We start from the raw sequence: 26,086 nt of genomic DNA, 5'->3' as shown, positions 1-26,086 counted from the left end.
TTCATCATGGCAACTCTCAAAGAGCTTATCTGCTTAAGTCTTCTGATTCCTGTACTACCTCTAAACCCTTCAGTACAGTGGCTGATACATAGTGGGTGCACTATGTGTGTCTGCTGAATAACACAGGTGTTAACACCTATACAGGACAGAAACTGAAAGTTTACATTTAACTGGGGGGGGGGGGGGAGAAGCTCAGGACTAATGAGAAAGTTATTAGTGTGAATCCAGAGGTGACAAGATCGACATTGAGGAGGTTTTTTTTTTTTTTTTTAAAGATTTTATTTATTTATTCATGAGAGAGAGAGAAAGAGAGAGAGCAAGCAGAGACATAGGCAGAGGGAGAAGCAGGCTCCATGCAGGGAGCCCGACGCTGGACTCGATCCCGGGACTCCAGGATCACACCCTGGGCCAAAGGCAGGGGCTAAACCGCTGAGCCACCCAGGGATCCCCAACATTGAGGTATTTAAGCCCAGTAAAACCCTGATTTAAACTCTTGGAATAAATGGTAAATCTTACCATTTATGATGCTACTATGAGTATTACACTGCATTATAAAATTCTTAAATACTGTATATTCCAAGGCAATATGTACAAAAGTAATACTATTGTCTTAATCTACAATTTGTAGCTTCCATGCGATCTTAAATAAAATATCTGATTGAAATAATTTTATGGATATTCATTTTTCAATGCTCAGTGTAAGGAAATGTGCAAGTAAATCATACTTATGAAAGGGTAGACAGAAAAATAACTGGAAAAATAATGTTTAATGTTTAGAAATGGAAAAAAATCAGTGCAGTATAAAATTCTGCTGACATAGCTGGCTCTTTCTTACCACCTTATCATTTTAAGCAAAGCTCTTCCCTCCCTAAAAACAAATTAATCAAAATAGGCCAAATGTCACCAGTTAAAAAGAAAGACATGCTCCACCCTACAACACTCAGAGGGTTTTAATAAAAAAGAATGTAAGGAATTTAATGAAATCATAACAAAGGAATTGATAAAATAAACAGCACAGACTTCTGAAGCCATTTTCAGATTCTGGTTTATACATTACCTATCTAAATAACTTATCTAAGATTATGAAGACAAACAAACCCATAGATAGACCTGTGGTTAATATTCTTTTCCACTTCAAAGCTTGGGAATACAGAGAGAGAGTGAACACAATATATGCTCTTTTCCAAACTGTTCCTTCAGATATGTTGTTTTCTCTGTAAACAAGTTCTTAAATTGCTATGTTTAGCTCATTTAGGTGGGGAAAAGATAAACTAACCTTTTTTGATTTGTAACTATATTCAGAAAAATAAACATGTACCTCATTTTATTTTTAAAACTAGATCCTGGGCAGCCCCAGTGGCCCGGCGGTTTAGGGCCGCCTTCGGCCTGGGGTGTGATCCTGGAGACCCGGGATCGAGTCCCACGTCAGGCTCCCTGCATGGAGCCTGCTTCTCCCTCTGCCTGTGTCTCTGTCTCTGTCTCTCTCTCTGTCTGTCATGAATAAATAAATAAAATCTAAAACTAGACCCTAAGAGTTCCAAAACATTTACAATAACTAGCAATTCATATTCTCAATGATTCTGAATCATAAACGAAAAGTTATAAAGTCTAGATAGTTTGAATTTGTAAGAGCAATATTTTTGTAGAGCCATTCAGCAAAATTAGAAATCTGCATCTGAAGCTGAGAAGGCAAGTCCAATACATCACAGTATTAGGTGACATAAAGCTGTAAAACTCACTCAAGTATATACTATATCCTTAAAAAGTATGTCCTTTTTTTTTTTTTTAAGATTTTATTTACTTATTCATGAGAGACACACAGAGAAGCAGAGAGAGGAAGAAGAAGCAGGCTCCATGCAAGGAGCCTGATATGGGACTCGATTCCAGGACTCTGGGTCATGCCATGAGCAGAAGGCAGACGCTCAACTGCTGAGCCACCCAGGTGTCCCCTAAATAGTATCTCTTTGGCATTATTATTTTTAAGATCTTATTTATTTCAGAGAGAGAGAGAGAGCACATATGCACAAGTCAGAGGAGACAGAGAAGCAGACTCCCCACTGAACAGGGAGCCAGACACAGGGCTCAATACAAGGACCCTGAGATCATGACCTGGGCAGAAGGCAGACATTTAACTGACTGAGCCACCTGGGTGCTCAGCATTACTTTACAAATTTATATCAGGCTGTCCTGCACTTCCGTTGTAATACTGATCTAGACATGCAATTTAGTATTTTAACATATGTATTTGTGTATGCATACATATTTAGACACAGACACATACACACACTTCTCTCTGCTTAACTATAATTTAAACTAGACATCAGAGTTCCTTTCCTTTATAATTGCTAATCTTGTCAACAAAGTGAGTGCTCATCATATTAGTAGTAATTGTTCAAAAGTTATACAACTATCCATTACCAAAGCCAGGAGATTGATGCATTTCTGACTGCCTAAATTTCCACAAATCCATAATGGTATTAATCCAACTAAGCTCCCAGAGAAGTAAAAGAATATAGACCTCTGAGGAACAAACTAAACAATGAAATACTCTAAAAGCTATATATATTAAAACTAATGTAAGGAATCTAAAAAACCTCATGGCTTGTGTTTTAATGTGATGGATAGCAACATATTTGAGGGAAAAGATAGATTAAATAAATTGTTAAATTTTAAACTATGAAAAAATCACAGAGAATAAAACCTATTTATAAAAATATTAATATATTAAAATTATGTTTGTCCTACATAAATATATTCAGTGCTCAGAAAACAATAAAAAGTCTCAGTCCAAATAAAGAGTCAGCAGTTACCTTACTAATGAAATGGGAATCAAGGGTTCAAGGCCTAACAAATTTGCTATTTAAAAGCTAGTAGACTTAATAGCTAAAAGCTGAGGAGGTCGGGGGTGGGGATGGGGAATGGGGTAAGGGGGTCAGAAGGGAATGAAGAGGGGCACTTAGAAGGTTCATGCACAGTAGCATGGGATACAAGTTTTTATAGTCAAGAGCTATCTATCTATAGTCAGTTCATTGAAACACTAGTAGAAGCATAACTTTAACTTTTTGAAAGTACTTCCGCTGTTCAAAATTTACCTAGAAGTGGTAGAATGACTAAGAGAATGAAGTTGTTAATTTTTAAAATTCAAATCGAAGGAACCAATTACTTGTGCTTAGCTACTGAGCCAGAAATCCTACATTAAGGAGATAAACAATGACCTAATTTCCTTTTTTAAAAATCAAGAACACTAATATATTTAAAGTTTGATTCAATAACTAAAAGCCCCCCAAAACATCAAGAATATTACCAAAATCAAAACAAAAAAGCAACTGTTTAAATGAACCTAATACTTAAATTTTGGGAGAGGATGATCAAAGTCAAGAAAATGAAATGACGATTTAATTTAATTTTTTTAAGATTATTTATTTATTTATTCATGATAGTCACAGAGAGAGAGAGAGGCAGAGACACAGGCAGAGGGAGAAGCAGGCTCCATGCAGGGAGCCCGACGTGGGATTTGAACCCGGGTCTCCAGGATCACGCCCCGGGCCAAAGGCAGGCGCCAAACCGCTGCGCCACCCAGGGATCCAGATGATTTAATTTTAAATACATGATGCGTTGATGAGTGTTAGGTAATTTATAAAGTTAAGCAAGCAGTTACCACTTGATCATCATTTTGTAATACTCCACCCCCACCCAAAAAAACCCAAAACAGATTGGTTCAAAAGTTAAGGTAAAAGAGTTAAGTAAAGAACTAGGGTCTCTAATCTTCAGTCCTCCCACATCCAGCCTCAACAGGAGTCTAGACTGAAATTAGGACTCCACCCACTCAGACCCCCATCAGCCTTCTGGATTTACTACAAGGGAACTACAAGCAGCAGATAAAGAGGCCACCTTCCACCTGTCTAATAAGCAAATCCAAGGAATGGAGAATGCCTTATCTAGTGAGCAAAACTAATTCTTCCGGGGATTCTTTTGGAGATGCCATGGAAGTCACCTTAAGAACTCACCTTCTGGGAAAAAACAAAACAAACAAAACAAACAAACAAACAAACAAAAAACTCACCTTCTAAGCCTGACCCTGATCAGTACTTTAAATTTCATGAGGAGGAGCTTCATAGAAACTCACAGCTTTGGATCAGTTCCCTGCTCAATCATGAGGAACACCCATGATATCCCTTCTAATTGTGATTCTAATGCTTTACATGGTGAGTGTCATTAGAATAGTTAAAAAAAAAAAGCTTCAAAAACAAACCTGAAGAATATAAACATTTTCTAGGAAATTAAGAAAAAAAATCCTACAATTATGTAGGAAGAATAAACATCTGTGACTGTTCTACAAAGCTCTAAGTAGAAAGGATTGACACAGACCTGAGTGACAGGAAGGATTTGTCTCTGAAAACAAAGGAGTAATTTATCAGGCCAATAAATTCATTGTGAAGACACTAAAGTCAAATTAAATAAAACCAACAAGAGACAAAGCAATGTCCTAGTTTTGTGCCCTGGGAGCTGAGGCTTCACTAAGCACTAATTATATCTGGTTGGAAATGAAGCAAATTAAATATGTTCCCTTTTAAAATGGTGGGGTTTTTTTAAACAAAGATTTTATTATTTATTATTATTATTTTTAAAAGATTTTATTTGTTTACTCATGAGAGACACAGAGAGAGGCAGAGACGGAGGCAGAGGGAGAAACAGGCTCCATGCAGGGAGCCCGATTTGGGACTCGATCCCGGGACCATGAGCCAAAGACAGATGCTCAACTGCTGAGCCAGCCATGCGTCCCTAAACAAGGATTTTACAGAATAAAGCATTTTGAATTAATTTCCCAAATCAATCTTGAGAGTTAAAGAGTAGATTATGCAATTAATTTTTTTCTACTGTGCCCCGGGTAACAATGAGGAAGGGAGTCACTGAAGATACACTTAAAAGCCATATATCCAGTTCTATATTTTTGAGCTTTCCAACATGCCTCAGAAGTTGGAGTTCTAAGCACAAATTATAAGAATAAGTAAGTATGCAGAATCTGGGGTGCTCATAATTGATTAAGAAGGAGACATACTTTCAGAAAACTATCAAAACCACATATTTCAGCTTATTTATCTTTGTGGTCTTTACTGCATTTTTTTTTTTATACTTCTAGTCAGTTCATTTCCAAAGCAGTTGAGGATTTTCTCCTTTGAGACTTTCATCTTGAAACAAACCTTCTCTAAGAAAAAGGTATAGAACAGCAGAGAAAACATTATAAAGAGAACTAGTGGCATTAGTTCACCCAAAGCATATATACCACGTTCAATCTGTGTGCCAAATCCAGAGGTTTACAGACAATCACAACTCGATATGATAGCTGATAGAGGTGCATACAAGGTAGAAAGACAATACACAAAAAGGAGGTGAGATCTTAAATATATACAAGTGACAGTCACTCCAGCTCAGTCCCAGAATGGAGTTTAATTATGAATCTACTTGCCTCTTTTTTATTTTTTTTAAAAGATTTTATTTATTTATTCATGAGAGACACAGGCAGAGAGAGAGAGGCAGAGACACAGGCAGAGGGAGAAGCAGGCTCCATGCAGGGAGCCCGACGTGGGATTTGAACCCGGGTCTCAAGTGCTGAGCCACCCAGGTGCCCCCCCCCCCTTAAAAAAAACTTTAAATTGTTCCACACTGAACCTGGCTGGAAATAGTTTCCTTTAGAGTCTGACTCTTGGGAAACAAGCATGTCATGGTGACCTTTAGGGACAGCTCTTGGTTTCAGGACACTGCCACTCCTCTGAAGCTCTTTTCCCTGTATCCCATTCATGTATCTTTTTGTGTGTGTACAAACGTGGGTGTGCATCCCCCTGCCCTGCTGCCCTATATAGAAGGGCAGTCTATCATCCATAAAAAGGCTGTCCATGCTATAAAATACATTTGCCTTTGATAAATGGTTACCTAAATTTATTGTGCTAAAGTTTGTATTTCAACTGCTAATCTGAATAAACTAAAAGTGCTAAATGTCTAATAAAACTTTCAGTCCTAAACGTCTAAAAAACAAAAAACTATGAATCAAATACAATTTGTTCATAAAATTTTTAAAAACGGGATGGAATTTTGACAAGAGATAGAATAAAATGGGATACTAGTAGTAAAAATATGTTAATCTCTACCCTATTTCTACCTCCAATAAGTACAAAATATAAAAACTATAGACAATAACATGAAATTTTGAATTTATCTGTAAAGAGTTCACTTTTGTAAGAGCATAGCAAAGAAGGTAAGGAGAGGGCATTGGTAGTGGTGGCAGTGATACACTGAGGAGAGGAAGAGTATTTTATCACTGATACTGTTTAATTTGAAAGGCTGAGATGTCTTCCTGTCTTTGTTTCCTTCCTATTTCTCTCTGCTGCCTATTAAAAGGAGGTAATTTAACAAACTCTGAGGAAAACAGAGCTAGGCTACACTGAATTCTGTATCTCATAAGTAGTCTGTTTAGTTTGCTGTACTCCTGAGCGATGTTGGTAACTCACTGAAATATAGATGCTCTATCACCAGGCTCAAATGCTTCTCTCTTTTTTGTTTTAGGGCAGTCTCCTATCTACTTTCCCACCATACTTCTTTAGTAGCAGTTGCATGCATTTGAAAGGATACAGACCCACAGCCCTCGAAGGGATCTATAGATCCTCTAGGTCAGGGATCCTTCTTTTGTTTTAGTCCCAGTACCAGAGGGACAGGACACGCATTTCTGTGAACACGGTGGGCAACAGGGATAATCACAGCAGTGGTTGGGATAGGGGGATGAGAGAAGATTTGTCAATCCCTGAGTCCACAGGGGTAGGATGAAATACTCCCATGCCCTATTCCAGGATTTTATCACTCTTACCACTTTTGAAATTAAAACTCTTAAAGTGGAAATGATCAAATAAGGTTCTTAGAGAAAAGCATTTTTTTTTTTTTTTCTGGCAGACGAAGTAATTCCCAGTCCTTGTCCTCCTACATTTATAGTCTATATTTCAAGTTAGGGAACACTAAAATTCCTGCTTCCTACTTCCTTAACAAAATGCAGGGCTGAAGAGGAAGAAAAATCCAACAAGGATGGGATAAGGTCCAAATTATGTCTTTTCCATGTAATCTCTTAAAATCTGTGATATTAAATCTTAATTGTGTTAAAGCCCATCCAACAAAAAAAAGTACCTATTTGCAGATTCACAAGCTGTAGAGTTCTTCCAATTGGTTTCTTGCAGATTGCTTTTACCTTTCTGGATATTTTCTTCTTGTTACAACACTTTGGTTAGTTGCTATGAACTGTGTTCTATTTTTGAGGCTTATGAAGATTAATTACTCCAGTATTTCCCTATGAAGTTTAATGGCATTTTCCCAATTGTCCAATACTACTGATAAAAATTATGAACTCCTGGAGGTAAGGTTAATAAAGATATGGCTGTACCAAGGCACTGAGCCCTATTCTGTGGGCATTACTGCCTAGCTAGTTTTACTCTTGTGTAATTAAGATGTATGGTCTAATGACACATAGTCCCTATCTTCACAGCTGGCGAAGAATAATATCACCTTGGTTAGAACTTATTCATACATTTAAAATTTTTTTGAAGAAATCCATAACCATCCATAACCTCATTCCTCTAACCATAAGGCTCAAACTCAGTCTAAACAGCAGATATCACGACAACCTCTTCATTTTAGCTTCTTCCCTCAGCTCAAATCCATCCAATAGCCATTTAGTTCATTCCCCCATTCATTTATCCACTCACTAGTAGTATATATCTGGGCCTCTCCTGCTTACATCCATGAATATTCCTCACTAACTTTAGGATAAAGTTCCTACCATTTTCCACCTCATTCCAGCCTGTCCTCAACTACACTTCCCCTTGTGAGGTAGCCCTATCTTTCTGCCCCACTGGTACTCTTTGCTCTGCTTAGAATATCCCCCTCCTCCCTACCCACTTGACCAGGCCTGCCTCTAGGCATCATCTGGCCTCTACTTGATGCGATGGTGGTGGGAAAGACACACGAGCAGATGCCGGGAGCTTCCTCTATGCCAGGCACATATACTAACCCAAAATAAGCCACTGAGAAAATATTATCACTCCCATTTTACAAACAAGGATGTAGACGCTTTGAAAGGTTAATTTATTAGATAAATTAATAACACAATACAAATAGTACAACATGGAGCAGGGATTTGAACTGAGTCTGACTCCAGTCCTTGCTCTTAATCTTTTCCCAGAGGGACCCGGCAAGTCTGCACATTAAATACAAAGGAACAGTTTTTGTGTCCACAAAGAAATACACTTAAAAAGGGTAGCCCCATTGGTGCAGTGGCTTAGCACTGCCTACAGCCCAGCGTGTGATCCTGGAGACTCCGAATCGAGTCCCACGTCGGGCTCCCTGCATGGAGCCTGCTTTTCCCTCTGCCTGTGTCTCTGCCTCTCTCTCTCTGTCTCTCATGAATAAATAAATAAAATCTTAAAAAAAAAAAAAAAAAAAAAAGAAATCCACTTAAAAAAATAGCCCTTTAAGTTTGTCTCTATGAAGATTATTTTCTTCAGTTTCATCTTATGTCTGTCATAAAAAAATCAATAGCCCTTCATGTTATTAGTTTCCCCTCTAAAACAGAACCTTGGATAATTATATTAATGTCATTTTTACAGATAAATCATTTTACTCTTGAAAATGTTAATGTGCTTTAGGATGAAAGAGTGAGACAGTATCTTAGCATGAAGGAGGAACACAGAGGAAAGATTTAAAAAGATATGGAAAAGTTCACTATTCTTGTCATTTTCTATTGTAAAAGCCAAAAAAAAAAAAAAAAAAGAATGTTATAAACAATTTGAGATTTCTGTTATGACCTGAAGGGTAACAAATTTTACTTAGAGCTTCAATATTTACACAACCAGACATCAAATTCTTTTGATCTAAGGAGCTCCAACAAATTCTATAACAGCTCAAGAGCTGAGCCAAAGAACTTCAGTAAGAGTTTGATCTCCAACTGACTCAAAGTCTTATTATAGGGTATCTGGGGTCAAACTGACCTCTCTAGCAACATTTACACTGTCCTTACTTTTTTTTCCCTTTAGTATATGTGCTGCAAAAGCAAGCACGTCGCTGTCCTTATTTTTGCCTTCAAGGAAGAGTCACATTTCAAGGATGGCTGAAGTATGTGATATATGTGTTTAGTTCCTAACCCATGTGTGCTTTAAAGTAAATCACACACATAAACAGCTCTCTGTAGTACATCTGTGGGTAAGAAGCTCCTTTAACTGATTATGTAATATTTTAGTTTAGGTAGTAAAAGATCCCAGATGTTTACTCTAACAGCTTTTGTAGAAGCATGGGATTAATGTTAGACACGTAATCGCTGGTTTTGGAATGGGGCCAAAGTGTGTACATATGCTGTTTAATTATATCGGCACCCCAGGCATTTTAAATATCAACAGAATTTCTCAGCTGATATTCTCATTACTAATCCTATTTTAAATAATTACAGAAGGGTAAAAAAGACAACTGGGCATTTCATATGTTAATGAAATCTATCTAACACCTTTGACTTTCTTTTTAAATCATAAATTTATTTTTTATTGGTGTTCAATTTGCCAACATACAGAATAACACCCAGTGCTCATCCCGTCAAGTGCCCCCCTCAGTGCCCGTCACCCATTCACCCCCACTCCCTGCCCTCCTCCCTAACACCTTTGACTTTTAATAGATTTGGAGGTTTTATGGATTAAAAATACCTTACGTTATAATGAACAGGTAAATAAGGTACAAAAATTGCCAGGAAATATTTTCTTCAAAATTCTTTGCTGTACACTAATGTAGCAATTTCCAAATCCTTTTTTGTTATTGTTCTCCCTTCTAAAAATTCATGTGTCCCAAAGGAACCTTTGATTAAGCCATGAAAGTTTCCCATGAGGCCTAGGACTTGACTTTGGGATATACTTCACTACATAAAACATTCCAAAGCTCCTTACCTAGATGATTTTGAGAAACCTGCTGTGAATCTAACAACATACATAGAATTGTTTTTATATTAATGACTCAAATTTCTCCTACTTCCTTTTAGGAAAAATGAAGCAGCAACATACATATTTCCATAACTTTTCCAAAAAAGACATTTAAAAGTTTTACATATGAAAATAAATGAATAGATCATCACGAAAATAGATGAGTTGGGTCAATAAACATTGCAGACTATCGTAAAAGGAAAGATCTTTTCAAGTGAAGCATGCTCAATGGAAAAATTCCTAAAACCAGAAGTTTTCCAGACATAAAATTTCCAAACTTCCCAAGACCATGTTAGTACTAGCTTTCCTGGGATATGGGAAGTTTCCTTCTTATGCTGCAGGCTGCTGCTATCATGCACATAACTTTAAGTTACACATAAAGAAACATATATTTCATTAAAATAGCATGTGATGATGAGAAGATATTTTGGTAAATTTATTTGGAATGCATTTATAAATAAAACATATAGGTCATATCAAATCACTGAGGCATCTTTTCAGACTTCTTGAATTTCTCTGAATAAGAAATATTTTCAATAATGATAGGAATAGCTGTGGTTTACATGTATAGTTGATATTGAAATCCCTATTAAACCATCTTCTCTCAAGCTCTCCCACCCCCACTGTAATCATTCAGATTCCACTTAAGCCACCATCAGAAGCAGACATTCACTTTCCAGCCCTCTATTTAAAAATATCTCAATCAACTATTTGCCATTTTTCCTGCAATAGTTCAAAAATCATTATTATTATAGAGAATATCTGTATTTTTACACAATCGTTTCCTCAGTACCGATATTTTGCAAAAACATATTTGTGAATATTGAGGAATTAGTACATAACCAACTATAGAATATCTGTGTTGTTTTATTACTAGAGGACACTGAAATACTATGTTCCTATAGGAAATAATACACCAGAATAGTACATATTTATGAAATTAAGATGTCTTAGATTATCAATAGAATAGTGGTTAATGGTCTAAGAAATGTAATAATTAAGCAGAGTTCGGCTTTTGATAGTATTGCTTTCTTTGTGCCATAGTTTGTATATATTTTGTGACACACAATTAACAGTGAAAACTTAGTACTTGTCTGAACAGTATGTGTGAAAAAAATCCTTTTTGAATTCTTTGCTGCAGACATTAATCTGGGGCTGCTTATTAATTAAAATCTAATTTGGGAAAAAAGAGAAGCTCAAAGATACCTGCTTGGTTTACAAAATAAGTTAAATATTATTTATTAGAATAATACACTTTTCTACTACATTTAGAGTAACACAGAAATTTTTGTTTCATACCAAACACCTCTGCAAAAATGTCTGTGACATTAGTAATAGTTCTGCAGAGCATCACAGGTCATAAAAATAATTCTGTGTATGACAAACAAAAACTCAATACTGGATTACAAAAGAACAGAATCCATCTTATATAGATTGCGTTTTTAAAAATTCATTCTACTGAACCTCACAGAAAGTACTTGGAAAACAAGTACAGTTCTGTGAAATAGATTCATTTCTGCTTTTTACACTCTTCCTACCCAGGATTATAAAGCATGAGAATGTAGATTTTTAAACTGCTACAGAAATAGTTTTTTTTTTCTCCTCAATAAAGTATCCTTTAGATCATGAGGAAAATTTACTAAGAATTATTTTATTATTAAGTCTAACCATATTAATCAGCATAACTGATTATCAACTACATGTTAGATAATAAATGGACTAAAATCACTTTTGAAAAAAATTATAAACTGAGCCCAAGATACTTTTATCTTTTTGTTTCATTTTTATTTTAAAATTTATTTTGACCATTTTTATAGTATGCCACTTTGTAAGTTGCCCTACATCATTTCCAAACAAAATGAGACACAAATGACCAAACTAGTGAAGACTAATATGAAAACAAAATTGACAATTTGGTTGCCATTTAGTGACAGAATAAACAAGGTAAGGACAAATATCTCTGAGGAAGCAACCCAATTAAATATTGGTTGTAGGACTGATTCAAAGATAAATGGTAGCCTGGAGTATAAATCAGACAGCATAGTTTGAGACTGACAGCTTCTTTAACCAGTAGGTAAAACTGTTTTTCTAATTTGTGGGTGTGCTGCCAAAGTGAGCACCTTTTTTCTAATTAGAACAATCACTAATAAGGATAATCCAAATGTAAACTAATGGAAAAGTTTTTAAGTTTTAATAATTTAAGAGTACCAAGGAGATAGTCTTGTTAAGAAAATGTAATTAAATCAATATTAAGTTATAACTGTTATTATATTGTAATTATTGTTAATCACTTTATTAAAAATTACACATATAATTATATATAGTTAAATTAATAATTACAATTAATATATTTTATTAAGAAATTATTTTAGATCTCAAATTAAGGCCAATTATGAGTCCAGAGGGCACAGCTCAAGAGTAACAAAAGATCAGGATTTAAACATGGTGGTAAAAGATTCTGATTTACTTGGAATCAGTACATAGAACATTACAAAATGTGACAAAACATGAACATATGCACACAATTTGAGCATAGATGAGATATATTAAAGTTTAGGTTTCTTGAACCTGGGGCTTTTTGTTTTAGCCACCAGAGGTCACTCTTCCCCAGAGAGATGAAAAACAGGGTTTGCGAAGCACTGGTCACTTACTGTGTATTTGTTATAAGGATATAAAAAAACAATAAAAACCAAATAGTGCCTGTGTTTGCAATATTATCTCCCTACCCAAACCATATCTGAGCATGGATCCTGCTTGCCACCTTTACCCTTAGTGCTGAAAACAGGTAATGGAGAACAGGAAAACTGAAATAGCCTGGGAGGCTAAAATATGCTTAACAATTGACTCAAGCAGTGAGGAAGGAGTGAAGGAGATGCAGTTTCCTGGGAGAAGAGAGATTTGTGAACAAGTATCAAGCTAGTAAGAGATAATGGAGAAAACTGGATGAGATTTCAGTTTCAAGAATTTTCATAAATATAACCATTCCTGGACATTTTTCAGCTAAAGACTGTAGTAAAGATTTATACTGCTTTTTAAATTAGTTTTACATGCTAAACTTTAAGTTTTGTCTACCAAATACGGCTTTAAGGAAAAAGTAAATTAGCCAGGACTCCTTCAGGATTCAACATATATATTTACAATCAAATTAGAGAGAAAGAGACCCTTAATTCATCATACTGTCTTACATAAAATATGTGGTCTCTAAACACTCTTCCCCACTCACCTCACCTCTCATATAATACAATAAGCAGCAATTAAAAGTTTCAATCTCTTTCAATTCCATTAGGTAAAGTAGAGCTCAATCCTCTCTATTTACTGCCACTCTACGGTAAGCCACAAATAGAAGTAAAATTCAATGGTTAGAGCAGGCTTTTATAATTTCATGTATGTGGATTACAGTTTAGCATAGACCCTTATGATTACCTAGGGATTTAGAACCTTAAAACTATAGTCTTTCTTATTCCATGTAGCACCAAAGGAAATCCCAAGGAAAAATGTATATAGTAGGCCAAAGTCCTTAGCAGTTCATAAAATTCTTGTTTAAAAAACATTGTTTTGTTAGCAAATAAGGCTACAGCACATCATTGTATCTTTTAGATACATAACAACTTTCTTTTTCGATTACAAAGGTAAAATATGTTCATTACAGAATATTCAGTAAATGGGCAAAGGCTCTAGGGAAATAAAATCACCCATAATCCCATAAAATATGGGGAAAGAGAATAAAATTCTAAGTGAAACATATTTTATGATATTAAAAAAGTTTAGTCATGGCTTCATATTCTTAGAATTCATTTCTATTTCTCTCACAAACTCCACTATCATATGTCCTCCCTTTATCAATGACATATTCCAACAAGTTCACCAAAGAATCTCATGAGTAGAGGGTCGTATCTTTATACTCAATTTACTCTTTCTTTGTACCTTCTTTGATGTCTCTACAGCGTTGGCACTGCTGAAAGTTCCTTTCCAAATACTCTCATGTCTTGATTTACATCCTATTCTCCATGGCTTCTCCCATTCATTTGGTAACTCTCTAATAGTCATCACTATGGGCTATTTTTTCTCATGTTAATATTAACCACTAATTTTCTGGCTCTATCCTCTATGCCACTTCTTTATACCTTTTCCCTAAATGACCAAAGTCATTCTCATGGTATCAATTACTAGCTACATGTTGATAGGCAATAACATGCAATAGATGCTTAATAATTAATGTTATTAATGACTTAATGACTTTCAAATCTAATCTTTAGATTAGATAGTTCTAAGCTCCAAGGCCAGAAACACCCAGCAGAAGTTTCTTATCCATTACAGCTAGAATTACAGCAATTGGCTGGTTAATTGTAAAAGTGGATTAAACAGTGAATCATAAAAACACCTTTAACTTTAATCAAATAAATGTCCAATCGTTTGCTGACATTCTTAGAGTCAAGATCACTATATAATAATAATAGGTCAGGAAGACATAATAATTATACATGTGTTCAAAATCATAGCATCTAAAAACATAAAGTAAACACTGATATAAATGAAGGGAGAAACAGCAATACAATAAACTTCAATGCTCCATTTCAACAACAGATGGATAATCCAGAGTGGATCAATAAAGAAACAGAACTTGAACAACACTATAGACCAAAAGGACCTAAAACATGTCTGGAACATTCTACCCAACAGCAGTAGGAAATGTATTCTTCCCAAGTGCAGATCACATGTTAAGTCACAAAAAAGTTAGCAAATTTAAGAATAAAATTGTAATAAGTATCTTTTCTAACCACAACGCAATGCAATTAGATACCAAAAGCAAAGGAAAAACTGGAAAATCCACAAATTTATGAAAATTAAAGAGAACACTCTTGAACAACCAGTGGGTCAAAAAGCAAAAAAGAAATGAGAAAATATGTTGAGACAAATGAAAATACAATATATCAAGATTTATGGATACAACAAAAGCAGTACAAGCAAAGAACACCCACATTAAAGAAAAAGATTTCAAATAAACAACCTAACTTTATATCTCAAGGAACTAGCTCAACAACCCTATGTGCAAAATTAGCAAAGGAAGGGAATAATAAACATTAAACCAGAAATAAAGGAAATAGAGAACACAAAATTTTTAAAAATCAAAATATTTTTAGATTAACATTATTTTTAATTAGATATTAAATTAATTAATATTAACATTATTTTTAGATTGACATTTTTTGACATTAGATTGACATTAATATTAACATTATTTTTAGATTGACATTTTTTTTGCTAGACTAAGCAAGAGATTAGACTCAAATAAATAAATAGATATTTAATAGATAACAGATATTAAAGAGGAGACATTACAACTGATACCAAAGAAAATACGAAAGATGAAAGACTACTATAAACAAATTGTAGACTAACAAATTGGACAATTTAGAAGAAGTAGATAAATTCCTAGAAACATACAAACTGAATCATGAGAAGAAATAGAAAATACAAACAGATCAATAATGAGTAAGGAGATTAATTCAGGAATCAGAAATCTTCCGACAACAAAAACCCGAGGACCAGATGGTTTTATTGGTGTCATTCTACCAAATACTTAAAGACGAATTAGTGCCAATCCTTCTCAAACTCTTTCAAAAAACTGAGGAGGAGCAAATACATCCAAACTCAATTTATGAGGACAGCATTACCCTGATAACCAAGTGGGACAAAGTCAGTACAAGAAAATTATGGCCAATATCCCTTAATGAACAGAGATGCAAATATCTTCAACAACATACTAGCAAACCAAATTCAAAAGCACATTAAAAGGATCATACACTATGACCAAGTAGGATTTACCCCTGGAATGCAAAGATGGCTCATAATACAACAATCAATTACTAAGGCCATCCCATATTAAGAGTGAAGGATAAAAATCATGTGATCATCTCAACAGATGCAAAAAAAGCACTTGATATAATTTGACACTATTTCATATAAAAACTCTCACCATAGATATCAAAGGGAATTACCTCAACTTATAAAGGCCATATATAAAAAGCCGTATCTAACATCATCCTCAACAGTAAGAAGTTGAAAGCTTTTCCTCTAAAATCAGGAACAAGGCAAGGATTCTTACTCTTGCCACTTCTATTCAACATAGTCTTGGAATAGTAAAACAATCCTAAAATTCACATGGAACCAGAAATGACCACAGATATAAAAAAAAAATCTTAAGAAAGAAGAACAAAACTGAAGTTATCACTCTATGATTTCAAAATATGTCTACACGAAAACAAATAAAACTGGACCCTTATCTCATGCCATATGGAATAATCAACTCAAAACATATTAAAGGTATAAGACCTAAAACTGTTACAACTCCTGAAAGATAACCTAAGGAAGAAGTCTGATATTAGGCTTGGCAATAACTTCTTGGATATGACATCAAAATTACAGGCAACAAAAGTAAAAACAGACACATAGGAGTATACCAAACTAAAAATCTTCTGAACAATAAAGGAAAACAGCAACAGGGTGAAAGGCAACCTACAGAATGGGAAAAAATATCTGTAAACCAGATATTTGATAAGAGCTTAATATCCAAAATATATAAGGAGATCTTAAGAACTTAGGGGAGCCCCCTTAATATAAATGAAATTTTAAATCCTGTTTTTACTTAGTATTATATGGTAATCATATTTTTACCTTATTCTTTGAAAATAGTTTCTAATGGCTCCATAATTTTGTTCCACCTTGCCAAATTTTCTTCACTTTCACAGCAATGTACGATGATACCTGTCTTATCACCATCACTAAATACAGTATTTTCTTTTTAAAAATAGTCAATCTCTGTAAAATATTTTCTTATATGGCTGACTAATCTTATATTTACATTTTATTTTTGCATTTGTTTCATTTCCAAGTGTCTCCGTCAGTTTGAGCTATTACAATAAAATAGTATAGACTGGATGGCTTAGAAAACATTTACTTCTCCCAGTTCTGGAGTCTAGGAAGTCTAAAATCAAATTGCCAGCAGATCTGGTGTCCAATGAAGGCCCACTTCCTGGTTTGTAGATAGCCACCTGGCCTTTGCGTACAAAGACACTAGTTCTATCATATGGGCTCTATCTTCATGACTTCATCCAAACCTAATTACCTCCCAAAGGTCCCACCTCCATATACCATCACATTTGAGTTAATAATTAATTTAACATAATGAATTTTAGGGGGAAAAAAGATTCAATCAATCTATGAACTAAGTGAATTAGAGTTTCTCAGAACTGCTATAACCACAACTGCTTGGAATAAAACAACAAAAATTGTTCTCTCATAGTTCTGGGGGCCAGACATCCAAAAATAAGTTTTGATTTTTAGGCCAAAATCAAGGTATCAATAGGGTCATGCATCCATTAGTGGTTCTAGTATAGAATCCTTTCTTTGCTTCCTCAAACTTTTGGTGATTCCAGGCATTCCTTGGTTTTTGACATCACTCCAATCTCTGCCTCCCTGGTCCCATTTCCTCATTATCTTCTGTCTCAAAAACTCCCTCTGCTTTTCTCTTATAAGGATAAATATGATTGCATTAGGTCCTCCCAGATAATCCAGTATAAAGATTTAAAATCCTTATTTATTTGCCCATATAAGGTAATATTCATTCTTACTATATAAGGTGACAAATGAGATTTTTGTGCTTATTTTCTTCCTGTTGCATCTCAGACAAATGCCATAAAGTTGCAAATTTTAAGCTTCAGGGCAGCCCCGGTGGCCCAGCGGTTTAGCGCTGCCTACAGCCTAGGGCATGATCCTGGAGACCCAGGATCAAGTCCCACGTTGGGCTCCCTGCATGGAGCCTGCTTCTCCCTCTGCCTGTGTCTCTGACTCTCTCTCTCTCTGCCTCTCATGAATAAATAAATAAAATCTTTAAAAAAAAATTTTAAGCTTCAGCCCTGAGGTACTTCCAGAGACACAATTTAAAAAACATTACCAAACAATGGTATCAAGAAAATGAAATTCCCTCTTATAGGACAATCATCTAAAGCATCAAAGTTAAAAATGCAGTATTAAAGTAAGTAGTAGATTTTTACCTCATCCAAACATCCCTTTAAAGAATAACAACTCATTGCTTTTCTATAAACTGATAAATCTTTTCCTACATTTGGGAATGTTTTTACAATATAAAGTATCTTTTTTTTAAACTCAATTTAGTAACACACACACACACACACACACACACACACACACACACACTTTCTCTCTCTCTCTCTTCTACATAAGCCTATGCATGAAGAACACATATTATTTAGTCTACTCTAGAGGCAAAAGTTTGGATTTTGCTGCACCCCAAAGCTATTACACTAAGAGTTATGAGTACAAAGTAATGAGACTACATTTTTCTTTAATATATAATTTCATACTTTACATATAGATGGGTGCTGAACCTATTAGGGTAGGCAATTTGGGAAATATATACTTACTCATAATTTGCAACTTCTCAAACTGTATTTATAATTTTTCTCTTAGAAATGTCTTCTGTATCAGTTTATTACACACCAGAAAAGTCTTATTTTTAATAGCCATACTTTCTTTTAAAAGTATCAGTTTAGCATTCCTAAACTCACTCCTAATTATTATTCACTGAACTTGTGATAATTATGTCTTAGTTTTAACAAGCAAGCTCACCTCATGTGGGATGTTTTTTGATATTATTAAAATTATTTTAAAAGAATAATGCTAGTACTCTGTAATCTGTAACCAATTTTGTCAAGCAGATATGTTGGTCAAACTGGAGACATTTACCACAGTCTAGCTCTCCAGTTCCCTTTGTGCAGTCCATCTCCATGTCATCTATGACCCAGAAGACCACCTGTAAATGTTACTTGATTCAAAGACAGCACATTACTTTACCACTGTGGCCAAATCAAACCAGGTAGAAGACAACAATCTCACTTTGCCATGACGGAGGAGAGCTTCAGGTTTATCAGAATTGGATTCAACTCTTGAGAGAAGTCTTACTGAGAAAATCTGGATATACCTACTGAAGCCACACATAAACTAGTTGTTCTAAATAATGGACTACAAAGGGGTTAACATGAGTCATCAGGTATGGGGCCAGATCAAACTTACCATATACAGTGAAAGGCTCTTCTGATAGGTAGATCAATATCCTTAATTTAACCCAGTATCCATTTAATGTCCCTGTTTCCCTGGAAGTGATGTGGGGTACAACCAGCACAACACAGGTTTACCTATAGATATTTTCTGCTAGTTCTCCCACAGGACCTACATAACTCCTGGCTAGTGCTTTCAAGTTTTAAATAATTTTAAGTGTTTAGTTTCTATACATCTAACAAATTAAAATCATGTTCTTTGTTTGGCTGCTAACTCAGGGATTCATACTTAGTTTTATAAACTTTTCTTGTTCTTTTTTTTAAGTTTAAAACATTTTTTTTGTTATCTCTACACCTAACACGGGGCTTGAATTCATGACCCCAAGATTAAGAGTCTCATGCTCCTCTAACAGCCAGCCAGTAGTCTCCTTTTCTTTTTAGTCTAGTCTTCTTTAGCTCATGAATTTTGTTTGTCAATAAGAAATATTAAAGCAGAATGTCATAACACTTCAATCTAGTTATGTTAATGTCAAGAATTTTAAAATTAGGGACACCTGGGTGGCTCAGTGGTTGAGCATCTGCCTTTAGCTCAAGGAGTGATCCCAGGATCCTGGGATCAAGTCCCACACGGGCTCCCTGCAGGAAGCCTTCTTCTCCTTCTGCCTATGTCTCTGCCTCTCTCTCTCTCTCTCTCTCTGTGTCTCTCATGAATGAATAAAATCCTTAAAAAAATTTTTTTAAATTAAAAAATGTGTTTGTTAAGTGAATAACAAGTTCCTAGAGCTATTTTCAAAAACAGTTTTAAACCAAGAATAAATTCTTCACAGGTGGCTTCCAATCAATCGCCTGTGTAACATGTATGTCGATGTTTATAGTCTAATGAATATAGGTCAGAAGCACTTTTTAAAAAATAATAAATAAAAATCAGCTTTTATAGTGACACAGATTCTTAAGGATTTATCAGGAGAATAAACATACACTAATTACAAAGTATTAATACATTTCATTAGAAGTTAAATAAACTGATATGCCTAACAATTCATATGCCTCTTAGAGACATTTTAGTAGAAATGAAATCAGGCTATTTCACAGACTGTCATAGTCATGGGAAAGGAAAAATTTTTTGTCATGAATGATCTTGCAGGTTATGTTGGTTATTAACTATTGCCTCTCAGCTCCAAATTCATCCTTTTGGCCTGCTCTGAAAATGGATCTGAGTCCTTAAACAGATTTTCTTTGACAACTGCAGCAGGTAAAGTTTTGTCAAGAGAGGGCACTCGAGAGACACACTAGAGAGGGCAGGAGGGAAGGGTTCTGTTCCCTCCTGGCTCCCCCAGGGCCCAGCTCCTGCAATTGTAGAGAGGTCAGCCGACCCAGCAGCTTCCCCAGCACCAGCTTTGGGTGATTTTATAGTGGAGTGCCTCTAGTAAGATGCATCTTCAGCAAGCTCCAGGGGGGTGGATTTCGGGTAAGTTCCATCAACAAGACACCACACTGACTTTTCTGCACTGAGAGACACAGCCAGGTCCTCTGCAACAAACTCTGAAGTCAGTCCCAAGGGGCCCCTTCTTTGGGTACTCTATCTCAGCCTTAGGAAAGTGGCTGTTAAGTTCATGTTATACCTGCTCTTCTTGTATTCTATAGAGTTCTCTTTACCTCTTATCAATCTCTCACTTCCTATTCCCTGTCATATTTATAGCCCTTTATATTAAACTTTACCTGTTCAAAAGACCATGTGGTTCCTCTCTCCTGACTTGGCCAAGATTTTTCCAGCAACAGAAAGCACTGTTTTCTTATTCTTCTTTGTATACTTCAGAATAAATATGCTCACTAACAACAATACTGATAGAAAATAAAAAGACCAAAAAAAAAAAAAAAAACCCCAAAACAAAACAGAAAAAAGCTTTTCTGCTAAAAATATTTTGCTTATCTAATCCTATAGGGACTTTCACTCCCATATGAAAAACCAGAGAAAAATAAGTGATAATGTTTCCTCATTTATTATTATTCATCTACAGGAGAAAAAAATTCCAGTTGAAAATACTAAAAATGTGAATCCAAAGCTTTTGTGAAAAAAGAAAACTTGTCTGATTTGTGCATAGCAGAGAAATAAAGAATCAAGTCAATTTTACAAATCACTAGAAATGAAAAGAAAAAAGGAAAGATCTCAACTGATGGATGGATGAACCTCAGATAACATTTCATTATCTATTGTCTTAATATAAATAAAAAATACAAATATTTATGTAATAGGACAAATACAAAGGAGAAAGCATAAAGAAAAAGGGGAAGAAAATATTTTCACAACTTTTAAATGGGCTGACATAGACAACTGCCACCAAACAACCTTATAAGCAATTTAAATTATAAAAAAAGTTAATTTTTATATTTTAATCTTTATAACTACTTAAAACAACTTTCCCATTCAATATAAAAACTGTGCAGAACTTAAAAAGTTATAAAGCTCTCTTTAGAAGTTCTTATATAGGATAATAATGACAATAAAAAAGATCCTCCTATAATGAACTATCAGAGAAATTAAGAAAACAATCTTATTTACAATTGAGTCAAAAAGAATACTTTGGAATAAATTTAACCAAGGGGGTGAAATATTTGTATACTGAAAACTGTAAGACATTGATGAAAGAAATTAAAGACATAAATACATGGATATTCTATGTTCATGGACTGGAAGAATATTGTTAAAATGTTAAAATGTCCATATCATCCACAGTGATCTACTGATTCAATGCAATCCCTAGCAAAATACCAATGGCATTGTCTACAGAAATAGAACAATCCTAAAAATTAGTATGAAACCAAAAAAGGACCCCAAATAGCCCAAGTAATATTGATAAAGAATGAAGGTGGAGACATTAGGCTCCCTGATTTCAAACTATATTACAAAGCTTCGGTAATCAGAACAATATAGTACTGGCATAAAAACATGATCAATGGAAAAAAATGGAAAGCCCAGAAATAAACCCGTGCATATATCAATTATTTTATGACAAAGGAGTCAAGACTGTACTGGGGAAAGGATAGTCCCTTCAATAAATGGTGTTGGGAAAACTAGACAGTCACATGCAAAAGAATATTCTACACCATACACCAAAAAATAACTTAAAATAGATTAAGAGCTTGTATGGAAGACTTAAAACCATAAAACTCCTACAAGAAAACACAGGCTATTAGCTCCTTGACATTGGTTCTACAGATGATTTTTTTTAGATCTGACTCTAAAAATAAAGGCAAAAACAGCAAAAACAAACAAGTAGACTAGCTCAAACTAAGCAGTTTCTACAAACCAAACTATCAGCAAAATGAAAAGGCAACCTACTGAATATGAGATAATATCTGTCAATCGTGTATCTGTTAAGGGGTTAATATCTAAAATATATTTAAAAATGCATAACTCAATAGCACAGACCTTCTTCCAAAGACATACAGATGGCCAAAAGAAGACATACAGATAGCCGACACGAAAAGACACTCAGTATCACCAATCATCAGGGAATTACAAATCAATGAGCTATCTATCACCTCATACATGTTAGAATGGCTAAAAAGACAAGAAATAACAATTGTTAGCAAGGATCTGGAGAAAAGGGAACCCCTGTGCACTGCTGCTAGGAATATAAATTCATGCAGCCAATACGGGAAACAGTGTAAGTGTTCCTCAAAAAATTAAAATTGTAATTACTGTATGATTCAGTAATACCATTTCTGGGTATTTATCCAAAGAAAACAAAAACACTAACTAAAAAAGATACATGCACTTACGTGTCACTGCAGTTATTACTTATGATAGCCCAGATACGGAAACAACCTAACTGCTCTCCATCAATGGATGAATGGATAAAGAAAATGTGATACACACATACCACACCCCCTTTGTGACATATGTGTAATAGAATACAGTTCAGCCATAAAAAAGAATGAAATCTTGCTATTTGCAGCAACATGGATGGACGTTGAGGGCATTATGTTAAGTGAAATACATTAGAGAAAGACAAATACTGTATGATTTCACTCATATATGGAATTTAAAACAACAGCAAGGAAAAAACCAAGCTCACAGATACACAGAAAAGATAGGTAGCTACCAGAGGTAGGAGGTAGGGTGTGAGTGGATGAAATGGGCAAAAGAGGTCAAAAGGTATAAACTTCTGGGTATAATATAATTAAGTTATGGGATGTAGTGTACAACATCGTGCCGACAGTTACTAATATTGCATTGTATATTTGACAGTGGCTAAGGCAGTAGATCTTAAAAGTTCATCACAAGAAAAAAAAAATTTAACTATGTTACGGGAACAGATGTTAACCAAGCTTACTGTGGTAATCCTTTCACAATACATACAGATACAGAAACATTATGCTGTACCCTGAAACTAATAATATTATATATCAATTATGCCTCAATAAAATATACGTAAAAAAACCCTTCTTCTTCCCAGATTAGAAAAATGTGGTTTTCTAGAACAGACAGCAATTACATTAGGTAATATTACAACAAAAATCCAGGCCATGGGAAGCCTGGGTGGCTCAGCAGTTGAGCCCCTGTCTTCAGCCCAGGGTGTGATCCTGGAGTCCTGGATCCGTCCCACATTGCGCTCCCTACATGGAGCCTCCTTCTCTCTCTGCCTCTCCCTCTCTCTGTGTCTCTTATGAATAAATAAATACGTAAAATCTTAAAAAAATAATCCAGGCCATGTGAGCTACAGTTCAAGATTATTGGGAGATCTTAAAATCTTAGTTACAGAAAAGCTAATTCTTAATCTAAAGAAACACTATAAAGAAGTAACAAAAAGGCACCAATTAGACTTTAGAACCAGGGAGAGTCATTAGATAATCTAAAAACAAAAACTCCAATCAACCAAACAATCAAGCAAACAACAAATAAAAAACCCCTTAGGCAACCCTAAATAACTTCCAGATTTTAAAGTTTAAAACAAACAAAAATGAATGAATTTCCCAAGTGTTTCAAAGGAAAATAGGCCCTTCTTGCCTCTAGTTAAATGAACTCTTTATTTGAAGGTTCTGACTCTCCAATTTTGGAGAATATGACTACTTGACAGGCAAAATACAGGATGAAAATAAAGATAATAGTAATTTGGTAACAAATGATAAACTTCAACTGGCCACCAGCACTTCAAAATAACCATTAGTCAGAGTTAGTGGGGTCTGTGGTCACAGTGTTATGGAGAAGTACTGTCTTCTGTTTTTAAAGTATGAATAGCTAGGATCTTATCGATAAAGAAAAACCAGAAATGGTGTTATTGAGAAAAAGTTGAATTACTAAAGAAACACTATTGAGTAATTTCTCTTCATTTCATTTGTTTTTTCAAAAAAGCACATTCAAGTCAGCATTTCTTACAATAATACACTGTCTGCCTTTCACTATTATATATTTTCTTCGCCTAACAACATCACTATGAAAATAAGAAAATTTTCATTTCTTTACAAATGGAAATAAGTAACTTAAAGTATAATATTACTTAACTTTAAAGATACATAGAGAAGATAAAGAATTTTCCATAGCCTCACATGTTAATTTGGATTAAATTATATCTCAGTCTCTACTGGTGAGGTAGCCTATCTATGGAAATATATTTTGATATTCAGTTATTTTCTATTTTTCAGTTTTGTGTCAGGTTTCAAAGGAGAATAATGAAGAGCCTATTTTCTAGAAATCTGAACACTAAGTGGCAGACAGGAATGATAATTTATTATAGTGGGTATTATTGGTCCTCTGGCTTAAACACGCTGACCCTGAAACCTGTGCTATGATGCTCTTCAATAATACTGCAGTGAGGAGGGGGAATCCCTTGTATCAAAGGGTCAAGAGACACACTGGAAGGTCTGTTTGATTATACGTAATTTTAAAAAAAATATTACCATCAGTTGAAGTAGTAGTAAGGTCTGAAAGGAAAAAGAATCATAAATAAATAAATAAGTAGCAAGTTAAGTAAGTAAATAAAGCTGTTATCCTAACAACTTTTTATTTCTGCAACTACAGACATAACACAGAGTACTAAATTCCATTGTTAAAGGATTAGTATTTTGATCTACGATTAAAATCTAATGGACTTTAAATTCATTTTCTGCTGATCGTATAAAAATCTAATTTCATTATAATGACCTCTATGAGCACTGTCAAAATTGGTTTTTTTTATCTCATTTATCCATTTGAGAACATTTTCAAATAAATAAATATCATAAATCAGGAAAATCAACTTGCCTTAAAATTTTCTGACATGGAGAGGACTTTTATATGCTAAAATGGAATTTATCCTGAATTCAATTCAACTGTTCACACCAATGAAGACTTCCATAGAAAAATATTGCATCTTTGTTCTTCCTATAAAACAAAGCAATAGTTTACCTTATTTATTATTTCTCAAAAGCAAATTGGTCCAATTTCAACACACCACTGAAATTTCAGAGAAAGTTAATAAAGACACTTTTACCTTGCCTATTAAAAGTCTGTTTGACTACAAATGTCAAGAATGTAATGCTAAAAAGGATAATCAGCTGAGCATGAACACATACCATGAGCAATTCATTATGTCTGTCATGGGTACAGGTATATACACATGACTTATTTCATCATCCTTCATGTGGAAGTTGCTGGTTAAGAACACATTCTAGTGGTCAGGCAGCCCTGAATTCAAATCCTGACCCTACCACTTATTGGCTGTATGACTTTAGACAAATTACTAGTTTTCTTGGCTCTATAGTAGGAATAATCATCCTTAAAATTTGTCAGAGTTAAATTAAAATGAACATGAAGACTTAAATACAACCTGGCATGCAGTAATTACTTTAAAAAATAGCTATTAGTATTACTACAGGAATTTGCATCTTTCAGAATTCATTAGTGACTGATCACTGAATGTGATCTTGAAATAGGCGGTTCCCTGTCAAAATCTGCTATAGTGAGTGAGCTTTCACTCAGTAAGTCACTGTACATATGGCACCAGCCAGCTGTGGTTGCATCTGTGGCAC

The 26,086-nt window shown here is 34.7% G+C and overlaps 1 protein-coding gene across 4 annotated transcripts in view; it reads right to left on the bottom strand.

Moving 5' to 3' along the window:
• RASSF8 (Ras association domain family member 8) overlaps positions 1 to 26,086 on the bottom strand; it is a 117,873-nt gene that overhangs the window by 33,446 nt on the left and 58,341 nt on the right. Inside the window, exon 3 of one of the 4 annotated variants that reach the window (XM_041735900.1) lies at positions 25,320 to 25,439. The exons of the other annotated variants lie outside the window; for them this stretch is intronic. The gene's annotated coding sequence lies outside the window, so the exon portion shown is untranslated. The remainder of the gene's footprint in view (positions 1 to 25,319; positions 25,440 to 26,086) is intronic. 4 annotated transcript variants of the gene reach the window in all.

The sequence above is a fragment of the Vulpes lagopus genome, chromosome 21 (assembly GCF_018345385.1).
Source record: "Vulpes lagopus strain Blue_001 chromosome 21, ASM1834538v1, whole genome shotgun sequence".
Classification (NCBI taxonomy): domain Eukaryota; kingdom Metazoa; phylum Chordata; class Mammalia; order Carnivora; family Canidae; genus Vulpes; species Vulpes lagopus.
The sequence above is the reverse complement of the archived record's forward strand: the minus strand, read 5'-3'. Positions and strand labels throughout refer to the sequence as shown.